Source organism: Myxocyprinus asiaticus, chromosome 35 (genome assembly GCF_019703515.2).
Source record: "Myxocyprinus asiaticus isolate MX2 ecotype Aquarium Trade chromosome 35, UBuf_Myxa_2, whole genome shotgun sequence".
In the NCBI taxonomy this organism is placed as follows: domain Eukaryota; kingdom Metazoa; phylum Chordata; class Actinopteri; order Cypriniformes; family Catostomidae; genus Myxocyprinus; species Myxocyprinus asiaticus.
This window is the reverse complement of record NC_059378.1, coordinates 14,203,075-14,220,484: the sequence shown is the minus strand read 5'-3', so window position 1 is coordinate 14,220,484 and position 17,410 is coordinate 14,203,075. Positions and strand designations below refer to the sequence as shown.

At 39.1% G+C, this 17,410-nt stretch overlaps 1 protein-coding gene across 1 annotated transcript in view; it reads right to left on the bottom strand.

The window, feature by feature from the left end:
* Positions 1-12,609, bottom strand: part of LOC127426293 (chemokine-like protein TAFA-4) — a 63,032-nt gene extending 50,423 nt beyond the window's left edge. Inside the window, exon 1 of the mRNA XM_051673012.1 lies at positions 12,316-12,609. The gene's annotated coding sequence lies outside the window, so the exon portion shown is untranslated. The remainder of the gene's footprint in view (positions 1-12,315) is intronic.
* Positions 12,610-17,410: the final 4,801 nt, after the last annotated feature.

The following is a 17,410-nucleotide window of genomic DNA, read 5'->3' as shown; positions in this document are numbered from 1 at the left end:
GAAATAAATGAACTTTTCCACGACATTCTAATTTATTGAGATGCACCTGTATATCGATAATCATCGGGAAAATCATTGATTGATTGATTATCGATGCATGAAAACGGCATCGATCCCAAGACTAATAGCAACTATGCCGCAGGTTTGACAAGCAAGACAAATGAGGTTTGATGTTGATGTCATCCAACCTGTGCCGTACTGACCATATTTGCCTATCCCTTTAAGTACACTAAGCAACACACAATATTTCACATTTTGATTATTATCAAAATTCCTGTAGTTAAATTATGGTTCTGCAAGACCCTCATCTGTCAATTCTCTGACCCTTTTTCTCTGGATTCTCTGGATTTGTGGAATTACCCTACCAACAACCATGTGACAACCATTTACACAACAATAATAACATTAAGAAATGTTGCCATCCAATTAAAAACACATTATTTTGCAAACCATTTCATATTTTGCAATCCAATTCAAACACACTAATAATAAAAAAATATATTTAGGAATTTGGAGCAATGTAGTGTCTTACAACTTCTCCCATCTGCAGGGCTTGGTACTGCTCTGTGTGGTTTTATTATCAATATCATGCTGAGTGCTGTTTCTGAGCAAAAAGTAGACCCTTCTGACTACAAGGTATCAAGCTCTTTTAGACTTTTGGGGCAAATAGAATAAAATCTTGCATTTGATGTTCACCACAGTTTTTGGCTGTTCTCTTTTTTAAATAAAATTACATTGACTAAAATTGTACATGTGCGCCAAAGTGCTGCTTAAAAAGAACATCACTTACTCGAATCCTGCCCATGAAAAAATTTGGTTTAATGCACAAGTCTAACAGACACATAAAGATATATCAAAATTATCAACAGACATTGAAATAAAACATGGAAAATTGGAATAAAATATATATTTTCATTCTTTTTTAACAGCGTAAATTTCCGAAGTCAGGCTGCGTACCACCGCTGATCTACATTAGTGGTTCTCAACTGGTGAGCTGCCAAACATATACAATGTCACAGATCTGTTTTGATATGGTTACGTACAAGAACCCAAATCAATACTAAATGCAATCAACCACATAATCATGCATTTAGGATAGCATTTTAAATAGGCTTACCAAATTTTAAAAGGGGGAAAACGCTTCTAAGAGCTTTTGTTGTTGATGTCAAAGGCCATGCGTTCAATCAAGCATTATTTTGGTGCAAATTCATCTGTCACTTAGTAGAAGCTAACACAACTATTGATGCCAACATGAACAGGCTGCTTGACTTCGCCTCATCCTCAAAAACCATTAAAAAAAAAAAGATAAATAAAACACGACCCAAACTACATTAAAAACGGGTTACAGGTTTGGTGTTGTATTGGGTCGGCACTTGATATCCAATGTAAAATCTAGGTCTTGAAGGTGGAGCTTCTGCGCTAGGAGACACAATAAAAAAAGTCATCAACTTCCTGCAGCTCTGTCCACTCTCTCTTGCTCTCTCTCTCTCTCTCTCTCTCTCTCTCTCTCTCTCTAGCCCACAAAAGCCATTTGCAACAACAGTCCTGATCCTAAATACATCATTTCATGCTCTGGGGCTCAAACAGAGCAGAAAAATTAATCTCTGCAAAACAACTCTATCTCTCTGACGAGAGGCCCCACCGAAAATGAGCCCAAACTGCATGAGGGCCAACAGAAGTTCTTAAAAGCATCTCGGATTTCTGGAAAAATGCACAATATTGAAATGCAGCAGGAGGCCGAGGCCTTTGGTGCATTTATCTGGCTTTTCATTGAAACATTACAAGCATGCTGCATTTGCACGACTCCAGGCAATATCGGTCCATGTGTGTTTATGTGCATGAGCATCTACAGGAAAGCTCGCAGTAAAGCTCAGACAGACAATCTGAATGGACACGGGGAGTTTCCGCACCGCTGGCCCTGCCATATCAGTCTTTTTGCAGATGAGAACATCAGCTCCTATTCAGCCGATATTACTGGAGATAAGCAGGCAATTTCACCACCCTGCACTATACAGCAACTCATTTCAATATGTATTTACAGCCTTGTGTGTGTGAGAGCATGATTATTTTAGAGACTATTGGAGCTGTACATGATTTTCTTCCCAAGTTTAATCTAAAAGACTATGCAAGGCTAGATAAACACTTTGGCAAAACAGATTCTACTTTTACACACACAAAAGCACATACACACACATTTACTTACCTATCTAAATGGGGACATACCATGAACTTCTATTGATTTTACCTAAAACAATTTATCAATGCTACTGCCTAAACCTAACCAAAACCCTATCCCAAGAAGAAAACTCTCTGCATTTTTAGAATAATAATAAATACAAATATACAGTATATGTATATACACAGTACTGTGCAAAGGTCTTAGGTACATAAGGTGTTTCACAAAAACATTTGTCTTAGGATGGTTATTTATACCTTCAGCTTTAGTGTTTCAATAGCAAATACAAATTTTAGATCGCCCAAATATTTATTTTGCAAATAGAATAGAATAGAAGAACAGGGAGCCCTGCAACAGATGGCATGGCCTCCGCAAAGCCCCTCACTGAACATCGAGTCTGGGATTACATGAAGAGACAGAAGCAACTGAGACCTGTGAGAAAGATCTGTGGCGAATTCTCCAAGAAGCTTGGAACATCCTATCTGCCAACAACCAAGAAAAACTGTGTCCAGGTGTACCTAGGAGAATTGGTGCTATTTTTAAGGCAAAGGTGGTCACACCAAATATTGATATAGCTTTATGAAATAAAATGAAACTAAGTGTAAGCAGGCATGTTGCAGGTAAAAAAAAATAATAATAATCTACGCATCTAAGCAGATCTTTTCAACAGTCAGCACTTACACAGCTCTGAACGTACTAGTTTTTTTGTATTAAGCCCAAGGGTAACATGACGACAAGGGTACAGAGTTAACATTACAAATGAATTGATCTTCACTGCACTTAAGTCCCATTCATTGCCTGTTGCTCAGACTGGAGTCACGGTCCTCAAGATCCAATGACTCCACCAGACTGTGTTTTCCTCTCTTCTATTTCCTCACAGACTCAGTAAGAAGATGTATCTGTAACCAGAGTCTTTTTTGCAGGAGTATGTGTGTGTATGTATGTGCTTGCCTTACAACTTAAAAAAAGTGCCTGTGTTTCTTCCACCTAAGATTTAAACATCACTTTTAAACCCTCAGAATAATATTTAAAGTTAGTGGGAAGCTGAAGTTCTGGGCCCTGTAGCTCATTTGCTGAGGTGCTGGTTCTCACGGGAGTGCCTTGAGATGGCCCTGGCGCTGTTAACTGTCCAATTAGCATTGCTCTGATGTACAAGCTCCATGAAGTCTACCGTGATGACCTAATTTTAACAGAATGAGATGCTTAACTGCTTCATTTTTTTTGTTTACAAGCTGTGTCTTTTGTATTCTGCTCTTACGTTAATTTTGAAATGCACCTGAGTATGTGTGTGTTTCTTTCTTGGTAATTCAACGGCTCAGTCACGTGAAAGCTTCAGAATGCTAAAATCGCTTAAAGCACCTTTAAGTTTATAATAATTATGGGAATTAGCTTAATTATGAACAATACACAGTAAAAGTACAAATGATAAGTTCTTTTGTTTCAAGAGCTATTTCTACCTGATCTGACCCTTAAAAATAATGTTCATTGGTGTAATCTGATGTAGTACAGTTTATTTAGTCATATTAAATAATATTTGTCTTGACTCAAACTATTCATTTACATTTTTTAGGTGTGCGTATGTGTGTGTCTGTGGGTGTAACTGATAAATCTTGCCAAGTTCCTGTATATGAAGGTGTAGACACACTAGCACTAAAAGGTGTACAATCTGCTATATTACCACACTCCTCTTAAACGTATTACACACACAAGCACGAACACATACCCCACACATGTCAAGTTTTTTACAGTTACACCATTTACCACCCCACAGCAACATGCATCAACATCAATCCATCCATCCATCTTCTATAGCTGCTTGTCCTATGCCTATCCCAGCTGTCTCAGGCCAAAGGCAGAGAACAGGGACAGAGACAGGTGGCCAGTCCATCACAGGGCAACACACACAGACATACACACTCTCACCTACTTGCAATTTAGAGTCTCCAATTAACTAAACCTGCATGACTTTTTGGGCTGTGGGGGAAACCAGAGCACCCAGAGGAAACCCACACGAACACGGGGAGAACATGCAAACTCCACAGTTGAGCCAGGACTCAAACCCGGACCCAGGAACTGTGAGGCGACAGGCCTACCCACTGAACCACACATGCACCAACATATGTCAGCCATCAATCAGATTATAACAAACATGACCATCAGTTCAGCAGCTCCACTGAAATAGTACAACATAAAAGGTTTGGAATGCAGTGTCTGAAATTCTGTTAATTGTATCCAAAATCAGGCTTCCTGACGTGTTGATGAGAAAAATAATAATAAAAATAATAAACCTTTTTTAATATCTTAATTTTTTCACCTAGACAGCAAGGAACATAATGAAGAGCAAATGGAGACCATTAAATTCCTGCTTTTCAGATTTTTCTCCTGAGTAAAACACCCTAGTAATCTCACATGTCTCCTCTAGAGTGCCAGAAGAAATCTGTACAGTGTCACAGAGTATACTCAGATTTAAACGCATAACATTAGCTATGCTTTCCACATTAATTGTATAGTTCTACTCTCATGTCTCAAGAAACATCTGAGCTCTTCGGAGTTAGGAAAGAGCAACCTCTGAGTGATAAAATTTGGGGGACAATGAGAATCACAAAAGCCAAACCTCCTGGAGACTTAGTTGTAAAAAAAAAACCTGGACAAGTTCACCAATGAGCCAACCATTCACCCACTTCTGATCCCAAATCAGTCTGCTGCAGCCAATGAGGAAAATGATCCAACAAAGGAAACAAATGTCATCAATTGCACCAAAAATTATGATTAAGTTAAAACAAACAGCCCGTCACCATATTCTACTTGTGAAGTCCTGATCCTCTCTCTTTCTCTCTCTCTCTCTCTGATAAATGTTCTTTTTTTTTATCATCGCAGTGATTTGTGATCCTGTCACTATGTGCTCTTTCAATGTGGATTTGGACAATCAATGAGAGTGGTCTGTCGTTGTCAGAGACGGGGTCTTTCTCCTTGCCCTCATTCCTGCAAAGGCATGCTGAGCCTGGCCACAGTCCTGATTATCTCACACCCCTCTATCAGTAATGACCAGACTCCTGCAGGCTGCTGCGTAATTATAACAATGACTGAACGTGCCGGGCGAAAGAGAAGGGCCGAACAAGAAAGAGGGAAAGAGTGGGAGAAGGGAAAAGAAAAAATTGAGAACGAAAAAGGAGAGTGTGAGTGTGATCAATTGTTAATTTTACAAAGTCACTGAGATGTGTCAGCAGTGTCAATAAGTGAATTAATTTGTCTGTGGGTCTCTGAAGTGTGACACCGTATCGCTGTGTTCCCTCAGGATCATGGGCGTCTAACCTCTCGTATTTATTCTCCCTTTCACACACACTGACTTTCATACACATAAAGACACACACACAAGTAAGTATGCATAGTGAAAGAATCTCTCATAAGGGTGCTTTCTACAGTGGTTGGGACAGAATTTACATATGCTCATACAAAAACCTCTTCATACTGTACACAATTACATTAAATAAAAACAAATCCTTGTTTGTCTAGTACTGCCCTACTAAAGCAAAACACATTAACTATGGCAATACTGGAATTGAGAAAAATGGCTTCAAAGTCTCTTGGTTTAAGTGTGGATTTTCTCAGCGAAACCCATCTATCGTATAACAGATCATTGTGTAAGAGACTCAATTTTGACAAAATGAGCAGTTACAGTGTTTTACCATTGCACAGCCAACATGATCAAATGGGAAATCGACATAGTTTCGAAAGGTTATGTACCCTGAAATCAACCCTATACTGCCAAATAACTGACCAGCGCCATCCCCCATCAGATATTTTTGCATCAATTTAAATGTGTTTACCTTTCCTTTAAGCTCTACATCAAGCAACTTCTGAGACATGGGTTCTGGTCCTGTTGGAACCAGGACATGATCACATTCATATAATCAATGATGAGTGGGATTCAGAGGTTGCAAATACTCTCTAAAATTGCATTTTTATTCCACTGACGGTTAGGTTAAAGGTTGGGTTAGGGGGTACAATTACTAAAATATGCATTCCTGTTGACAATATAATATCATTTACAAATTAAAATACAACTTGCTTCTGGAATCACTCTGTGGGGATTTCACCCCGAAATTAAAGCGGACACATGCCGATATGTTCGACAACACTTCTAGCTTTGGCCAATGGAGAGCAGTGATTCAAATTTCAATAAGCACAGGCCGATTTCATTAGCAGAACTTTTGACCTACTGTAATCAAATTCATAGTGTGATCAGTCTAGCATGGCAGAGTACCTTAACCACCAAAATAGGGCTGTCGATACAATCAAATATCGATATATCGCAATACTTTTTCTCATGATATTGTATCGATACTTAAGATCCATCGATATTTATATTCAACTATTTGTGTATTCATATTATGTAAAGATACAACAAATTTGGCACACTGTTACTCTTCTAAATCAATGTAATGAGCTCACCAAGAGAACGTGATGTTTCGAGCTACATGCTCTTCATCAGACATCAGTATAACTAAAATATACCCAACTCAAATGGATTTGAAATTGGAATTGATTTGTAATCTAATCAAATTATGATATTGTGATGTTTCGCAACATATCGAATCGTGACATATATTGCAATACATATCGTATCGTAAGGTGCCAAGCGATACCCAGCCCTACACAAAAGCTAATGCCCTGAAAAGACCTCAATGGTCTTTGCGAACCCATTTACCTCACAGGATGTTTTGTGAAATCCCTCAAGAAAATCCCCCACTAAACTTTGTATATTTAAGTAAGCTTATTTCAGAACTGTAATTGTACTTTACATGGAAAGGTAGACTTATTAAACTTTGTTCATTTTTTGTTCATAATTTTTTGTTCATAATTTTAAGTAATGTACACTCACTGAGCACTTCATTAGGAACACCTGTACACCTACTTATTCATACAATTATCTAATCAGCCAATCATGTAGCAGCAGTGCAATGGATAAAATCAGTCAGATATGGGTCAGGAGCTTCAGTTAATGTACACATCAACCATCAGAATGGGGAACAATGTGATCTCAGTGATTTCGACCATGGCATGATTGTTGGTGACAGATGGGCTGGTATGAGTATTTCTGTAACTGCTGATATCCTGGGATTTTCACGCACAACAGTCTCTAGAGTTTACTCAGAATGGTGCCATAAACAAAAAACATCCAGTGAGCGGCAGTTCTGAGGACAAAAATGCCTTGTTGATGAGAGAGGTCAATGGAGAATGGCCAGACTGGTTTGAGCTGACAAGAAGGGCTACGGTAACTCAGATAACCACTCTGAACAATTGTAGTGAGCAGAATAGCATCTCAGACTGCACAACACGTCGGAAATTGAGGCAGATGGGCTACAACAGCAGAAGACCACGTCGGGCACTTTATTAGAACCAAAGTGTTCCTAATAAAGTGCTCAGAGAGTGCATATCATAATGAGAATCATATCAAATACTATATGCACAGATATGCACTCATTCCATTGCAGTGAGCAAAACATTGGGTGAATGTGTGTATTTAATATGTTTTTGAGCTTTAGTTAATCACACTCTAACAACAATGGTGTCTAGAAAACATAGATCAGAACAGGGTGTATAGTTACTTTCAAAAGCAAACACACTCACACACAAGCCTAGATGCAGTTTATAGACTCTCGATCTTTCTAGCCTTCAAATCTCACAGTTGGTTTGAAAGCATATTTGAGCCACTGAAAAGACAAAACAGGTTTATCGATAGAGATTGTTGTCAGTTGACTGAGAATCTCCACAATTGAAAAGCAACATTTCGGTTCCATTTTCTTAGGCCAAAAAAACACTTAAAGCTGCCCACAAAACTGAAGCACATTTAATAAGCTTATGTTTTTCTTTCAGAGTTGTAACCTGAATACTGAAGGCATTGCTTCACTTTATGTCATAGCAACCCAATCCACTAAAACAAGTAACCTATTGTTTAAGGTCGGAATGTTCTATGCCTATTATCAGTATTGTGTGTTTATTTTGAACACAACAGCCCTGGCTTCTGGTGTCGAAACACCATATTTTAATTTAAATCTGACAACTGTTACTGACACTGCTCAGATCAGACAGAAGTGCTTATGAATTCAACGTATCCCATTCTAAAGCCGAAGAGCTTTTTCCCTTACCCTGTTATTTAAAGCAAATCCCATTGAAATGGGTGTCATCCATTCTAAGTGGAGTAAACCAATCCAAACTGCCACTCACTGCAGAAAACAGGAGGACTCAGACGCTATTTAATACCAACAGGACAGACAGTTAAAATTGTAAAGCTTTGTCAAAGGAAAATGAAAGAGAAAATCAGGAAGTGGTCGAGAGAGAGAGAGAGAGAGAGAGAGAGAGAGAGAGAGAGGGCAGAAGGAATAATGGATAAGAATAAGTCCTCTTCCAAAAAGTACTGTGGCAGTACCATGGTACAGTAATGGTATCAGATGGTAATATCATGGTACTTTGATATACGGTGGTGTCCAAGGTTCTGAGAAAATTAGATCTATTTTTCTGATAGATCAGATTCTTTAAAAAACAATCAAACTTTTAAAAAACCTTTCAAAAAATTCAACAAAAAAGGTTATGATCACTGATCTGTAATGTAGAACTGAATTGCTGATGATGTTATAACATTAAAGCCACTGCGCCACCATATTGCTATGCCCAAACATTCCTGTATGCCTATTGAATTAATAGAAAATCTTCTCATTTCAGTTACTAAACATTAGACATTCACTCACCAATTTTATATCTGCCTGCACATCCCTACAATGCAAACGTCCTACACGTGTAATTATTTATTTATTAAAAGACGGGAATTTTTCCTGTTTCTTGAGTTATGTTTATCTATATCAAACAGTAACTTCTTTGGCAAACAGATTAGCTGAATCTAAACAAGTTCACTGAAACTAAGGTAAGATACAAACAGGCATTTTCAGACATATTTATTGGAAACATCGAAAGTGTTATCTCTGAGGTACATGCTTTACGTATTTTATTTTTTATCAAAAAGTGCCTTTTGAAAAAGGGAGGGTAGGAAAGAGAAGAGAAAAAAAGGAAGAAAAATGGACTAATTGCCTTCACACTACTCTATGTATTTCAAATAGGTAATATAGGATACATACTGTATCACAAGGCATTGAAATCATATGTAATGTCCTGTCAGTTGCCTATGTTTTTTATGTCTTTGTTCTCTATTTGTCTATGTTTCTACTGAGCTGTTTATTGTATTCATTAATAAAAATAATAATAAAAAAAGTGCCTTTTTCTCATGGTCACTTGCCTGAGAACGCATTCTCTCTCTCTACCTCCTTCTCTCTATTACACACACGCAGCGTGTGCGCAGAGAGGGAGGGAGACAAGCAAAGCCAAGATGGTTAAAATAATACCGATACACTAGGTTTAAATGTATTTTTAATGCCTAATGCACACGGAATGTATGACATGTACTGTATCTATGTATTACTACAGAGAGCACTTTAATATGTAAATGGACGATTTAGACTAGTCTGACTTTTTAAGGACCCTCCGGGGGAAAGGATGAGTTGTCACCCTATAACAAGCAGATATTACAGCTTTTCCTACCTACATTACTACTTGCGGACACTTTTGCCAAGTCCCTTGGTGAATGTTGTGCTGCACTGATAAGCTGCACACCAGGGCAGGTGAAAGCTCTGATATCATGATCTGCGTATGTCTTCTCCCTCGTAATGAGTATTATCCATAACAAGCAAATTAAAAGTTAATCATGATTGTCACAAGAGGGCGAAATGCTACTGTCGTATCAAGAGGTCGGAGATGTTGAAATGGCGGCAGTATCGGCTGTCAGTCATTGAGTCTCTATGGCAGTTGGAGCACACCAAGATGGCCGTGCGAATACTTCCGGTGGCTACACCTCCTGCTGGTAGTTTACCGTTGCATCAGCAATCCAGGTCTATATATATAACAGTGGTTACAATTTAAAATTAAGAATATTTAAGATACTGCACTAATTCTTGGTCACTAAGCAAATTCCTTGCATTCCAAGGTACTTTAAGGAATACCATAGTACTATTATGGTGCCTCAAAAACCAACTGTTGTTGGTACAAACGTGCAAAATCCATAGTAATACCATGGTACTTCTTGGTACTTTTTTGTAAGGGTATTTTTTATTCACCTCAATATTCTCACTCCTCATTTTTGTTTTTATCATTATGAATATGTATAAATACATATAAAATAAGCTCATGTTTCCACATGCAGTGCTTCAAATTACAGCTTTGGTGTTGGATTGGTGTGGTATTAACAAACACATGCTTTCTTTCATATTTTCTTGCTTTTATGTATTTTTCCTATGTTTTGGGCTTTAAACACAATTTCCTTTCAACTTTTTTTGGTTGACTAATGTTCCCTCTCAGGCCTCCCTTGTTTTTAAGGTTTCAGAGCCAACTGGCATGAAGTGAGTGCGTGAGATGGAGAGAGACAGAGAATATGAAAGAGCCTCCTGAGGCCCGACTCCCTCCAGTGTCTCTGTTTTTCACTGTCAGCACTCACAGAGCCTGGTATTGAGACCTGCGTCCAACGGAGCGTTGAGATTTGTGAGGGGAAGAAGAATGAGCGAACCGGGGGAGAAAATAGCCATCAGGGACAATCTCATTTACAGATGAGAGACTTTCCCATCACTGCCTTCTGTTCCTTGTGAATCTCTCACTCTCACCATCATGGTAGCAGCATAGAGTGGATCGGCTAATGCCAGCTCAGAGCACAGATCTGTCCAGCTGAGCTGCTCACAATCCGAGCCTTATCTATTAGAGATAGATAACTCTTTCTCCAGTTCTCCCTCTCAATCCCATCACAACCATCCCTCCTAATGTGAAAACAACTCCAAAAAACTACAACTCACATTTGATTAGATTATAAAAGAGAAGAGAAGAGAAGAGAAGAGAAGAGAAGAGAAGAGAAGAGAAGAGAAGAGAAGAGAAGAGAAGAGAAAGGGATAAAAGGGGGAGAAGACAAGAGTTTTTGTTTGCCGTCAACAACAGTTCAGACTGCGGGCAGGCGGCAGCCGCCAGATGTACTCTTCCAGAATGCACATACTCTCTCTTTCCTCCCCTCTCTCACTCTCTTTCTCTCCTTCTCCCTTTCAAGGAAGACTGAGATGCAAGGCCCAAATAAAAGGAATGACTGTGCGTGTGCAAGAGTTGGAAAAATACAGAAAGAGAGACACACACACAGAGAGAGAGATACATGTGTACCCTCTTAACACTGGCTTCATTAAGTAATCTCCTTGGGCTCAGCTGTGCTGCTTGGCTCTTGATGCAAGTGTCGATGACAATTAAGTCGCTTTACATGCTCGCCCAATCTCTGCCTCTCTTCAATAATCTGATGACACGACTGTCTCTGCACAGCACCGCGGAAGACACGAGACAAAGGGGAAATAATTACTCCCTTTCAATACTTATTGGAGAGAACAAATGAAGAAACAGAGAGGGAGAGCTCGCCAGAAGGGGTGGAGACGGATATTAAGAGCAATTACTACACGATGTGGGAAGGCTCTCATTACCACGCCAATTAAAATGCGTCAAGAAAGAAAAAGCTGTTTCAAAAGGATCAGCAATGCAACCCTGCTGCTGACACAGCGATCCCCGTATTCGCTCTAGGTCTAGTCTCCGGATTAAAACGCTAAAGCACTTCCAGCTGTTGTGAAATTTGTGGACTGCAGCTGGTGCGTTTAGTCCAGCCAGTGCATTGCGCTTCAGCCGCGCAACTCTATTCGCTCTCCAAGCGCCGGATCAGGCTTGATGACCGTTTGAAAGATGCTAAACATAAACACCGACACCGATCGCGCACCAGTCTCCTCACGCGCAAACGTCCTTCAGTCAAGTTGAATGACTGATCAGGATGAACCGATTCCATCAACTAGATGGAATAGTTGGTTAAACAGCGCATCACTGGTCTAGGAACAGTTGTCAGATTTCTTTGGATAGTTTCCAAGTGCAGACTTTATCTTTCGGTGTGCAAGCTGAAACGCGCGCGCCAACAGATGTAAAGTTTCCCTCGTAATCAACCCTGATTTACATTTACATTATGTTACATTATGTGAAACAAACCACATAATTTGCAGCCAAAAAGAGAAAATGAGCAGTATTACCTGCGTTAATGAAAGCGATTGCATTCTCCTTGCTTTCAGGTAGAGTCCGGAAGACAGACGTTTTAAATGAGTTTACTTTCTAATCACTCCAGCGAAGCTCGACTTCAAACTGCAGGTCAAGCTCAAGAGCCGCCTGTCGATCACACGGACCCCGAGTGGCCAAGAGCGAAACGGAGATGGAACCTCACCGGCGCGGAGTTCATGCACTGAATTTGCTCATTATTTTTGCGAATCTGTTCATCACACATCACCGATGAATGAGAGAGGAAGAAAATGGAAAAACGCAAGCATCGTCAGCGTTTGAATCTCAAAAAAAGACGTGCGTAAATCCATATGAGTGTTAGTAGACTAATGACCTTATAATGTTCCAGACATGCTTGTTAGGTTATTAACAGCTGTCTTCCCGCGAGGCGTCCGTCACACGCGTCCCGGAACCGCCGGGACTCTGAGTGATGGGGAAGTGCGCGATGATAACTGCGCCTCGCACACGCCTCCCGAGCTGCGATCGATTTGACAAGAGAACTGCAAACTTGCCTTGCCTATTCCGTACACGTGCGTCGGCAGCACCCCCCGCCCCGCGTGCGATTTTTCAAGTAGCCACGCTAACTGAGGTCATCATAACTGTGAGCGGCTTTATTATCGTGACAGCTTCGCTAAAAGAGAGTTAACAGATTTTTATTCTGAGGTCATTTTTTTCGTTTGTCAAAATGACACCTCAAGCATGACCGCCACAAAGTGCAGTTGTGTTTAAACCATTTGCTCTAATAGGTCAATCCTTTGGAGATCGATTTTAGGTCCATTTCGTTCAGTCGTCCAGCGTGGGCCTATTTGGATTCGATTATACATTTCTATGATGTGGCAAATGATGTTATCAATAGCAAATCACCACTCAAGGTAGAGCTTGGCAGGTGAAATGAATTCTCCATTGTGAATCGCGAGGGTGTTTCATCACAGATACCGGTTTTGTACCACTTATATCCTACCTAGCCACCTCCATAAAGTCATATAGGTTTAACAAATGAAACCACGGAATTTTTGTAATCTCTCACCTCCACGCTAAATCTGCCGTTGAAGGAATTAAAAGGTCTGGGTTAAGCCACAGGCACCTGTCCTTTGAAATGCATCTCCAATATCAGGTTGACTCGATCTTTTAACATGCCTATAATATAAAGAAGTCGGCTCAAATAGGAAATGTGAATCTTTGCATCCTTTTAAGGTTAAAAAATAAATAAATGAAAGATCAAAGAACAACAAGAAATATAAGAGTACTGCCAATGCACTCAATATTCCATGCTATTTATTTTCACCATTGAACATCCTCTATGATCCGGACATTTACCTAATAAAATATTAACCACAAACAACCTTGTGCAGGCCTCTAAGATGTTCACTGCTTGTTTTAATGGGACCGCGGGCAAAAAAGCTGCCCAATTGCACTTTTCATACGAAATGAATCGATTCATATCTTGCGGAGCAGTGCGCAGACTATTTAGACGCAGATCACGAGAGGAGTGTGCAACTGATGGAGAGTCATCGCTCTTTGTTGACTTGCAGAAGTGAGAAGATGTGTTGGTAAAAGAGAAAATCCATAACACAGAATGTCAAAAGCTTGCATGTGACAGGGATTGGTTTTTTAATTATTTACTGGCTATAATTCACTGTTCTATAAAGGAAGGGATAAATGGAGTTTACTACAAACAACGCGTTTGCGATTCTGGACATGAGTGTTGATTTCAGGACCATGGACAGCACACATTGCTTTCGCTATTTCCCAGACTATTGCTTCAAGTAAACTTTTTAGAATTAAGACAGCAAAATGTCAAGTATATTAAAGAAATATTCGGGGTTCAATACAAGTTAAGCTTAATCGACAGCATTTGTGGCATAATGTTGATTACCACAAAAGAATTCATTTCGACTCGTCCCTCCTTTTCTTTAAAAAAGCAAAAATCGAGGTTACAGTGATGCACTTACAATGGAAGTGAATGGGGCCAATTTTTGGAGGGTTTAAAGGCAGAAATTTGAAGCTTTTAATTTTATAAAGGCACTTACATTAATTCTTCAGTTAAAACTCATTATTTGAGCTGTAAAGTTGTTTAAATTGTCATTTTTACTGCGGCATAAGGGTGTACAGCGTCACATCGTCATGGCAACGAAATTGTAAAATTGGATGTGACACAAACAGTTAGTAGCCTAAGCGATTTTATCACACTAAAATCATGTTAACACGTATATTGTTTACGACTTGCGGCTATACTTTTGAAACAGTGAGTATTTTAACGATTACCATCTGGCCCCATTCAATTCCATTGTAAGTGCCTCATTGTAACCCAGCTTTGTGCTTTTTTTTTTTTTTTTTTTTTTTTTTTAAAGAAAAGGAGAGACAAGTCGAAATTATTTTTTGTGGTAATCAACATTATGCTACAAATGCTGTCGATTAACTTCTTTCGAACCTGAAATATTCCCTTCAAGCATTTCCTGAGCTAGGACCCCTGCCTTTACCTCTACTGATTTGGCGGTCTGCTTCAGGCCCACGAATGATTCACCTGTGTATGCCCTGCAGCGTTTAATGTACAACCAGCACATGAGAGAATACAAATCGTAATAATGCTGATAGAGTAGAATTGGAGGAAAGGACACAAACGTCTTGTATCAGAGGGCTTGTGATATAGGATCCCCGTTGAGACATGTTCCTTCTGCGATTGTTCTCTCTAAGGAGTGAGCATTATGGAAATGTCTGATCATAACTTGAGGAATATTTCTTCCAAAACAATCAATATTTCCACATTTATCCCCCGAAAGAGAACGTTTTCTTGCTTTGTGGGATGCCTGGAGAAGTGGGTATGTAAGATGAGCCGTCGGTAATTGATTTATTTCTGTTCTGTGGTAAGAATTTTTTTCCCATCATGAGATGAATTAGATTAAGTCGCGTTTATACACGCAGGATAATGGCTATTATGCATAAAGACAATGAAAATGGGTGATGGATGATGAAAAACAAATCTAATCTGGATTCCAGAGAATGCAGGCGAGAAAAGGAGAATCATAACTGAACAGTGCTGAAGGATCAGAGCAAAAATTCATTTCCAGAAATATTGACATCCAGGGTGAAAGGATAAAAGAGACAGATGAAGCTATGTTTTGTTTTTTGTTTTTTACATTATTCTCATCATGTCTCATCTCCAGGTTTGAAGAGGTAACACCAGGGGCGCTTATTTACATGATACAGTGTCTTCTGATGATATAGCACTTACAAAAGCACATTTCTACCGCACAAGTGCAGGGGAAGGAACGTGGTAATAATTGCTCACTCCCCAACAATTCCACCAGTGACATCCCATTACTTTAAACACGACAAAATAAGGCCACCCGCGCACTGAGAAAGAATACACTGAATAAGACAAGAAGAAAAAAGGCTGCCATTATTAGCTGTGTATAAGGTTCATCATTAGAACGCAGTGAGACGGAGCGTAATCCTTCATGCCCGCGAATATAACTCTTCTGTTACTAGGAGTAATTACAGAGCGCGTGCAGCCCACCGCTCGCTGCGCCTTTAATAAACTGTACGTGTTCGAGCACATGCTCATTTAGCCTCTCTCTAACAACCGAGACAATGAAAGCAGTATTAGTTCATCATTTAACCCTGACAAGTGTGCACAAGTTAGGATAACTTAGAGAGAGGGTAAGAAAGAGTGTTAAGAAACTATTGTGCAAATAAATGTATGTATCAACTGTTTATTACTATCACAAACTTTCTCACAATTATACCCTACAATTAGGAGAAATACAGTGCACGAGAATGAGTTGCAACAGTAGCGGTCGTCTGGTGGACAGTCGAATGGAACGTTAACATGACTCATTTATGGTGTTACACCTCCATCTAGCGGCCATGAAATTCCAGTGCCACAGAAACCAATGCACTTTCAATGTAATATTTATTTTTCATAAAAAAAGACTTAAGTTATGAAAAACAGAGTGAAAGAGAGACTACATATATGACAAAAAATGTCCCCAAAGTTGAAAGACAGAGGTCATACATATGTCAGCATGTGACAGACTTTTTTTTTTTTTTTTAAATCACGATATATTTACGTTATTACTAGAACGGAAGTGTGAACTGAAAGCAGAAAATTTGGGGTGAATTTTACTCTTAATGTTTAAGTCCAAATTCAGTTCATTTTAACGTTCAATTTTGTCTTTACTGACAAAACTAGACGTCCGCTTAACTTGCCTCTAATTTTGCAAGCCAACTGCTCCTTTCAACAGAAGACATGCCATCGGATGTTGCTCTCTTCGTGCACCACTCTCATTATGATTGCTCGCTGTTGTTGATTGAAGCTGCTTCACTGTCTGACTCTAAAGCTCCTTGGCCTGACCACACCTTCATAAACTAACCCGTCACCTCTCATCAAAACTCCTCCTCCAACCATTGTTTTGCACTTCGCAGCCACTTTGGCCAAAAATTTCTCGACTCAAACTCGTTTGATTGAACCTTGACTCTGAACCACGAGTACTATGCAAGCAGTATCGCACAACCTTATAAGTTTCTAGAACATAACATTAAAAAGTTAGTTCACCAAAAAAATGAAAATTCTCTCATCATTTACTCACCCTCATGCCATCCTAGATATGCAAAACTTTCTTTAATCTTTTGAACACAAAGATTTTTAGAAGAATATTTCAGCTCTATAGGTCCATTCAAAGCAAGTGAATGGGTACCAACATTTTAAAGCTCCAAAATGCACATAAAGGCAGCATAAAGGTAATCCATAAGACTCCAGTGGTTAAATCTATATCTTCAGAAGCAATATGATAGGTGTGAGTGAGAAACAGATCAATAGTTATAGTAATTTTTTACTATAAATTCTCCTCCCTGCCCAGTAGGTGGCGATATACACAAAGAATGCTATATACCAAAAACAAAGGAAGAAGTAAGTGAAAGTGAAAGTGGAGATTGATAGTGAATTCAGACAGCAATTTATCAGGTATTATAATTTTATAATATATATATATATATATATATATATATATATATATATATATATATATATACACTATATTGCCAAAAGTACTCGCTCACCCATCCAAATAATTG